Source organism: Dreissena polymorpha, chromosome 13 (genome assembly GCF_020536995.1).
Source record: "Dreissena polymorpha isolate Duluth1 chromosome 13, UMN_Dpol_1.0, whole genome shotgun sequence".
Lineage (NCBI taxonomy): Eukaryota > Metazoa > Mollusca > Bivalvia > Myida > Dreissenidae > Dreissena > Dreissena polymorpha.
This window is the reverse complement of record NC_068367.1, coordinates 40,221,705-40,230,774: the sequence shown is the minus strand read 5'-3', so window position 1 is coordinate 40,230,774 and position 9,070 is coordinate 40,221,705. Positions and strand designations below refer to the sequence as shown.

The following is a 9,070-nucleotide window of genomic DNA, read 5'->3' as shown; positions in this document are numbered from 1 at the left end:
GCTCTAAAATATCCATTATATGCATCTTTTGACGATTTAAAAAACTGAAAATCATGCAACGTTGCAACAAGAAACGATTGAATAATTTGGAGAGTTCTGTTGTTGTCGTTATATTTTGTTATACTACGAGGCTTGCTTACATGCAGAATACAATACATCACTCATGGTATGAGCACGAATGGCCGAGTGGCCTAAGCGTTAGACTTTTGCTCCAGGGGTCAGTGGCTCGAGACCAGTTGATGGTTACTTTGTTTCTTTCTTTAATTGTATTTTTTTTTAATGAAGATTTTTAGATCCAATCTTTACATTTATCAATATAAAGCATTAAATGACAAACTTTAATACATGCCAAGAATCTGTGAAAAGGTCCCTTTAATGAGGAGTTATTTAGTATCAGGTAGAGACATCGCATTGAAACTCATAAGATATAATTCACGCTAAAGATTGGCTGGAAAACCACCAGTCAAATGCCGCACAACATCCGGGCGAATAATTAATTCGTATAAAAATATATCCGTGTTCATATTTAAATGTTGTTTTTTGTTTTTAAAAAGATATCAACCCAGCGAATGATGATAATAAATTTAAATGTCAGCCTGTTTGTCGAAAACACTGTTAAATTGTTAACTGCAGCAATACTTTTGCATCGCTTTTATTACATTTACATGAAAACATGTAATGCAATTTGGTCGCTGATAAAAAAACGTATGGGTTTATTGTATATTACACATTATTACTTACATGCATGAATTTTCTAATTTTAGCATTTTAAATAAATGTCACATTTCAATAATAAGATTAATAACCCAAGCCTTGTATTTCCTTAAATTCAATTAAAGTAATACCAACCCGTAGACATTTCTCTGTTTAAAACAAACTGTTTTATTTTAACCGAAAAGTTAATTTCCTAAGTCAAAATGATATACATAAGCCAATTTTACTTTTTGCATTTAACCAGAGTTAAACTTTAAGAAATTTGACATAGACACTGCTGATATTAGTTGTTATGTTATGTTAGTTATGTATGCACGACAGAATCCATGATTTTGAGAGTGTGTTTAAACCCAAATCACAAGAATGAGTATGCATTGTTTAGCACCCAATGGGTGCTTAAATGGGTGCTTAAGATACAACTTTCTCGAAGTAACACAAACAAGGAAACATGCCCATTTTTAGACTTGCCGATCTAGTGACAAAACAGACACATATACTTTGTGGAACCCCAAATAAATGAATATGTCTGCGTCATATCAGATTCCTTTAACACTACGAATGCAATTGCATGAATGAAATTCGCAATAAAACCCTTGTTTATCAATATCACCCAAACATACTACATAACAAAATACAATAATAAATGAAAATATCTGAAACAAAATTTCACTAGCAGATTAAACTCACGAATCAGGGAATCATACAGACAGCACTTTGAACCGAAATTTTGGTGTTAAAGCGGTGTACTTTAGATCGCATTTTAATTTAAACGAGACTGACCAAACCATCACAATAGGTCAACTCATTACAATCCGGACAACAGGGTCCCCTCGGGGCTTAAACAACTTGTAGCATCTTACATTCGCAAAATTAAAAAAGCTGTCGCCAAACTGGGGTTTCTTTGAGGCAAATAAGATCATTTTATAATGATGCGATAGCACATTTAATAAGTTACTATAAAATTACTGTTTTCAACAGTCTACACACCACAATAAAACACAATGAAAATATGGATGGACAGGTTAACAAGAGTTGAAATATAAAACGTACATAATAAGATTTGAATAAATTAAGGTAGAACATGTATGTTCACGCATTCACTACCCTTGGTTTGTACATGAATTAAATTAATTAAACTTTAATAAAACATGTGTCATCAATTAAGTTCAACTTTAACCATCCACCACAATTGCTACAGTACTTCACCTGAACGTTTGCCAACAGCTAACTATAAAATTCTAAGACTCTTGACAAAAGACTGCTTTATGAATGCCCGGTATTAGGGGAACTCTTCGAATCATATTTACTGTAGACTACTTAATGAACGCCCGGCAATAGGGAAACATCTCTATTTTCCTGCAACTAGTGAAATTCGTAATAACGTGTCAAATCTTCTAACCGATAACCCTTTCTCGAGGCAGGTTTGCATGAAGCTCTGTTCTCAAGCCACGTTCGCAATCAACATTGCTTACAGAGTATACTAAAAAGCTTTCAGCTGCCCCTGCAGCTACATGATACATAGCTTTTAATTCAAAGCTGAGTTGGCAGAGTTCGTAGTACTGCACACAAGTTTACTACTGTTATCTACAAGAGAGTGAATGAAAGTCATTAACATGCCTTAGCTCTCAAGACATCCCTCAAAACCTACACTACACAGGTACTCTGCCACTACATCAATATCCTTTACCATGCTATCCTTTTCAATGGATCGGTTTAATAGAACGTTTAAAGATGCCAGATCCATCTTCATGGTGTCAGAAAACCTGCCATGCACACTTTTTATAACACCTGCTGAGAATGATTCGCAAATATTCACTGCCGCGTGCCTTTTGCTTGTAACTCTTTTGATCTACAGCTAATTTACTTACCGAGAGCTTATTTATATTTAACACTGTTCTACCAATCTTTTCTGTGTAGAATGTCAACATAGGTCGTTTACTGTGTACTATGTCATCAAAGATTATTGATTAAAAGATACTACACAAAACAGTCACTGTTTCTGATGGCGTGGCTTTGAAACTCAAAGTGCCATCTTCAGTCCTGGACTCCTCTGCCTTTGGTACCAGTTATGCAATTTACTAAGTCGATATCCAGATTGACCAGTGGTTCTCATTTAATGGAATTGTTATTATCAGAATAGGATTAACCTCTGCAAAGTCAAGATCCTGTGTTTGAAAAGACTTGTATGGCACTGCCATTGGGTTGCAAGGACATAAACCCGAAAGTGTACAATATACAAAACTTGTAGACTGTATTGGGCTTGTAAATACTGAGCGCCTCCACCTGATCTCTCCTTCAGAAACAAATACATTTGATTCTTAAGTTCTAGATCATAACCTCTACTGAGACATGATAACTAAGCCACCATTAGTATGGAACTCTCCTGATCTCTCCTCCAGATCAGAAACACAAACATTTGCTACTGAAGTTCTAGATCATAATCTCTACTGAACCATGATAACTAAGACATTCATAATCTATTATGGAAGATCTCTTCAAGCGTACCAATCTGTCCTGGTGTCAACCTTTGGACTATTTCCAGAATTGGCAGTTTTCATGAGTGAAAATAAACACTGGTCGTGAATTAGATTTCATGCACCTTTACAAAGAAGGGATAGCATCTGCCTCTGAAAAGAAACTCAAAGCTAGCATATGCGATATACAATGCGTATCTAACCAAGCCTGGGTTATCTTCTTTGAGCCTGGTAACTACCCCTGACTTATTCCCAACCATGGCTGAAACCCAATCAGTTGTTATCCATTTCCTCCCAGTGTTTAACAAGTGTTATAAATGGACTACGCATCAGCAATATACGAGCATAAATAGACAGCAAATATGGCTTTGGTTCTAGAACATCACATTGTTCTTTTCTAGAATTATCATGTATGATGTCCGACTGTCAACACACAGGTCAGCAAGTTTGGACAAGCCCTGAAAAGAATCATCACATCATATTGCCTTATGCATACAAGATATATAAATAAATAAATAAATAAATAAATATAAAAAACTCGTTTTTTTTTGCACCAAGGTCCATTATCGATATTACTTCATAAAAGATTTCTTGCCATTTCAACATATTTTTCCCAATAAATGAGTACCAATCATACCTTTTACTTGATTTTGTAGCTACTATTTATATGCATGATGCTCGAGTTCATATATGAAATTAACACACAAACTTGTACTTGTTTAACTTTAGTCTTTGTTTACCTGGTACACCATGTACATGTTCATCTCTGGCAACATGCTACTCGGAAGATCTTCTTTGGCCAGGAACAGAACATTTGTCATAAAACATCCTACCTCGCTCCTGTTCATTAACACCTCCTTAGCAGCCTGAATATATTTCCAAAGTATTTCGCCTTCGGGAGCTTTTGGGTGATCTGAAACTACATATCAAGAAAATATATTATTAATTATTTAATGTTAACGTATTATTACTAAATAAATGAGGCGCATGTACAAGATATTCTCAAATTTGAATTGTATTAAGTGAAGTGTCATTTAAACTTCCGCTAGTAATAAAAATAACATATAACAATTATAAATTCGTCCTACATCATATGAACGAATACACGGTTTCTTGCACAGCACACAATTACATATGAGCTAAGTATGTGTGTACTTTACTGTCACTCTACAGTAAATCTTACCTTTGGTTTTCATGTGCTTTAACACTTTGACAAGTTTTTGCATCCTGAAATAAATGAATTGCCAAGGTTTGACGATATACTGAGATTTCCTGTTGGAATCATATTTTAGGAACGGGAATTCTGATTTCTGACAATCTTTTTGATGACTTTGACCATCGACCTTTAAGTTCAACTTTACCTGATATTTAGGTCAACTCACACTTTTGCCATAGAAATTTCAATGGCTGCCAATATGTCAAATACGGTGGATCATTGTAGGGGTGGGTGTGTATAATTTATATTTCATGTTCTTCATTCTGAATGTCAACTTTCTTAACACGTTTGACTCTTTTTTTTAAACTCGGTTTCTCGCTTTTGTTGATGTTTTGTGCTGAAATTATTTTGGTCAATTGAAGTATTGCATTTGTCGTGGAAAGTAGAAAATGAGGCATTTTCTTTGACAGGTTTCAAAATGTGAAGATAGAAAGGATTCGTCGAAATAATCCTGAAATTATTATTATTAACATATTATGTACATTGTAGGTCAATTTAAGAACGAATGTAGTTGAATAGCATCAAGCAAGCGAAGAACGTATGATAAAGTCACGAGTCACTTAAGCCCGCTGAAGGTGAAGGTTACACTTGTAAGTCAATAGTGTGAGCCTCAATTGTCAGTCCCTCCCTTTCATTTACGTTTCCTCTCCATATTGTCAGTCCCTCCCTTGTATTTTCGTTTCCTCTCCATATCCCTTCCACCCTGCCGGCTTTCGAGCTTGCGTCCAATGTTAAGGTTAATGAGAAAACTCGCAGAAAAAGTCACTCTTGCTCAAGGTCAAGGTAATACTAAAAGGTAAAAGGTCAAGCATCGAAACTCGGCTAAAATACGAGGGTCATTTAAATCATGCGCAGAAGGCATGAGTTAAGCTTGTCGGTTCAAGTTTAAGGTTACTCATGAAGGTCAAAAGTTTGAGCCTCCATTTTCATGTCTTATATACCAATCTCCACGCAGAGTTGTCGTTCCATGCTTTCACATACAATCTCTGCCATCATAATGAAATTCTACCAGATTTGGTTGGATTTTATTTTTTTGTTAAAGTATTATATTATGAAAAGTAATATCATCGTCTTTTATATTGTGATAATAGTGTATAAATTAAGGTTCATAATGAAAATAAAATTACCTAAATTAAAAAGAAGGGAAAAATAAAAAACGGTACAATTATTGTACAACGATGCTATGCTATCATCACGTTGTTGGTTATGAAGGCATGGATTTGATCCAGCTACGCTAGTTCCAGTCAAATCTCGTTGCGGAGGTTGCTTATAAACCACTTAAAATCAACTGTTACGAAATATAAGGGCCGTTGTGACGATGTGAGGACGTACTGAATCACTGGCATAGGGTCAAGGTCATGGTTTCACTTAGCGTCGATAGTTTTAGGCTCAATGATTGTATCATTGCTCGTCATCTCAGTTTGAACAAATATCTCGAACCTGGAATGATAAGTTTAGGTCCTGTAGCGCATTACCCTTTAAAGAATTATCTGGAACATTAAATGAAAAGTTTAGGTCCTGTAGCACAATACCTTTTGAAGAATTATCTGGAACCGTGAATGATAAGTTTAGGTCCTGTAGCACAGAATGCCGTACACGATCGGGGAAAAATCAATTGCAATGGAGACTTGTTGTATGGATTTCGAATTAAATGGCTGCAATGCTTTTTACCTCGATCATTCTAGACTACTTAATGGTATTCCAGAATCAACATAACCCGTTCTGATTGACCTACGCTTGGTCGCTCGATTAAACTTAATTTCATTTGGAATGTCGTAATTTCAATACGAATCAATTGTATTATACCATAATACTAATACTGCATCAGAAAACGGAACAGCTCCAGTTGCTTGTTCAGCTGGATGAACTTGATCAAGGGCTTTGAGTTGACCTTTCCAATGCGATGATCCCAGCTTTATTCACACGTGTTTGATATGAGCATTTTTGCTGGACCGAATTGTTGGGATATTAGTAACGTGCCGAAAAAGAATCTGGAAAATATTATTAATCTCCAGTTGTTACTGGAGTTTCAATGTATCTTTATATTTCATCCGATGACCTCTTGATTTTCTATATTATTGAATTAAAACTTAAATTATATTAAACACGCACTAAGTTTATACCTATTTATTTTAGCTCGTTTGCATAGAAAGCATAATGCATATTTGAAACGTCCTCGAGTCCGTTTCCTGGAACTAGTGCAAGTACTAAGTGTTTATGGGATAAATCTACAGAACGCTCCCACAGTGGGGATCGAACCTATGACATCGGACACTAATCCGATACACCAAGGCGACGTACTTTGTAAATGTGTACATACAATGTACCTGTATACTATATGAAAGTAACATAGATATGCTTATTCAAACGCGGATTAATTTAGGATCATTCATTTTCGAACTACACGATATTCTTCAATGCAGTTATTCGTAAAACATTAAATATTTTATGTTTTACAAAATCTGGAACATACAACGCGAATGTTGATATATATATTCGTACGCACACGTATGCGGTTTAAATGTTATGAAATTCAAATCCAGGAAATGGTCTTAAGTGTTGCTTAAGTAAATGTTAAATTGAAATACTTCCCCTTATTACTATTTCAATTATAATATTAATTGTTGTTAATCATAAAGTTTTTCTGAATAAATCTGTGCAAAATTAAAGGTTTGGAGTTCCTTAAAGCCAATACTTTGTAATGACCGTTTCAATCAAGTGGCCAAGTTTGATAGTATCACGAATAAACTTAAGTCGATATTTTGACTCAACTTTGAGATTTTGCTCAATTTTTGAGATAAAACCTTGCTCAAGTTGATGATCACGAAACGTTTTTGAGAACTGAGTTAGACTCATCTTTGAGTTTGAGTATAATATTTGAGCAAGCGCTAAACCTGTCTGAAGTTATAAAGCAGTACTCAAACATGGCCGCTTTCGTTGATCGCATTAACCGTTTAAAAACATCTCAGCCTATTTAACGCGTTTCGCGGACCGAAGCAACCCGTTTAAAGTCTTATCGGATGAAGAGGTCAAAGAAAAGTAGAGATTTCTCCCGGAAACGATTTATTTCATCGTTGGATTTTTATGGTCTGTCTACAAATGGAGCGTGCTCTGAGACACTAACAACTGGCTCTACCACCAAAACGGACTCAAAAGTGTTTGCAGACGAGGCGAAAAATGCGACTTCATCCTTGAAGGCCCTTCATACACGTTTCAAAGAAACAAGCATGCTAGTTATATAGGCACTAAAAGCAATGGATACTAAACTGCAGTATGCTTTCATGCCCTTGATGTACTATCTCCCTCATTATTTAATTACTTAAACTTGTCGTGTATATATATATATATATATATATATATATATATATATATATATATATATATATATATATATATATATATATATATATATATATATAGGTAAAGTAATGAAATAATGGGATAGATACATATATTGGAAAATAAAAGACCGAGATTACGAAACATATTATCAAAACCGCTAAATTGGTTACCGGATTAAATATAACGAAATTTATATCTACCGCAATTTCTCTATCAGATACTCTAAGTTTTCGGACAACCACCTTTTTAGCCAAAATTATAATTTTTCGTGACTCTATATTTTCGGACATACGGGGTTTCGTCCAAAATTAATGACTCAAATTTTTCGGACAGTATGTTTGACAGCGCTATTTTACTATATATCTGCCCTGTTTTCGCTTATCTGGGACCCTTCAATCACGGAGTTTTACAACCGAATTAAGGTCATAGAATCAGGCACAGAATGCATTGAGGGCAATAGACAATACCAATTGTGTCTTTGGGTAGATTACCATGTATACCGGTAATAAACAACAGCATTTGAAATGATATCGTATTCAAGAAGAGGTATGTTTCTTTATAACGTGTTATATACCATTTCATGTAAGTGAAGTGGTATTTTATTAGAGTACAACACAATACAATTATTGCACATTCATTAATTTGTTTTATTTAAATATAATAATTGACAAATAAACATAACATATGAGTCTCTAAATTTTCGGACACTTGTATTTAAAAAAATATATTTTTTTCGTATCTAATTGTTCGGACACGAAAAAATTAATTATTTTTAAGTGTCCGAAAACTTAGAGTAATTACGCTACGTTTAAAGATATAACGTTTGCATGAATAGTGCGGACGATTTATAAAACTACATGACTGTGCTTTTTTTGGTTATAAAAAGGGACAATTCACAGCAAGAAGATTTTCAAGAAAATAAACATACCATTAATAGTAAATCTGGATATCCTCGAGCACTCGGACACATATTTTTCTGCTTAGCAGATGATAGAGTTGCTCTTTTAATAATCAATGAAATCTTTCTTTTTTTCAATCTGGCATATCGTTCTTCACATTGAACCAGTTTCGATTTAAATCATAGAGAAACTTATGCTTGTTTGATAACGCAATATAGTCGATAAAGTGCTCCTTACGATAACTTAGGAAACATGTGTCAAATCGCTCTTCGAAAAACAGTTGTCCCATTGTGTTCTCTAAGATGTGCATAGACAATAAACAATGCACATGCCTATACTCTCTGAAAAGTGGCACGTCTACGCGAACCAATCATCTTCTAGTCAACATGTGATAGTAAACTAATTGAGCACTTTGCTGTCACGTG

General features: G+C 34.6%; 1 protein-coding gene across 1 annotated transcript in view; it reads right to left on the bottom strand.

The window, feature by feature from the left end:
- LOC127854860 (uncharacterized) overlaps window positions 1–9,070 on the bottom strand; it is a 140,738-nt gene that overhangs the window by 29,982 nt on the left and 101,686 nt on the right. The window lies entirely within an intron of this gene.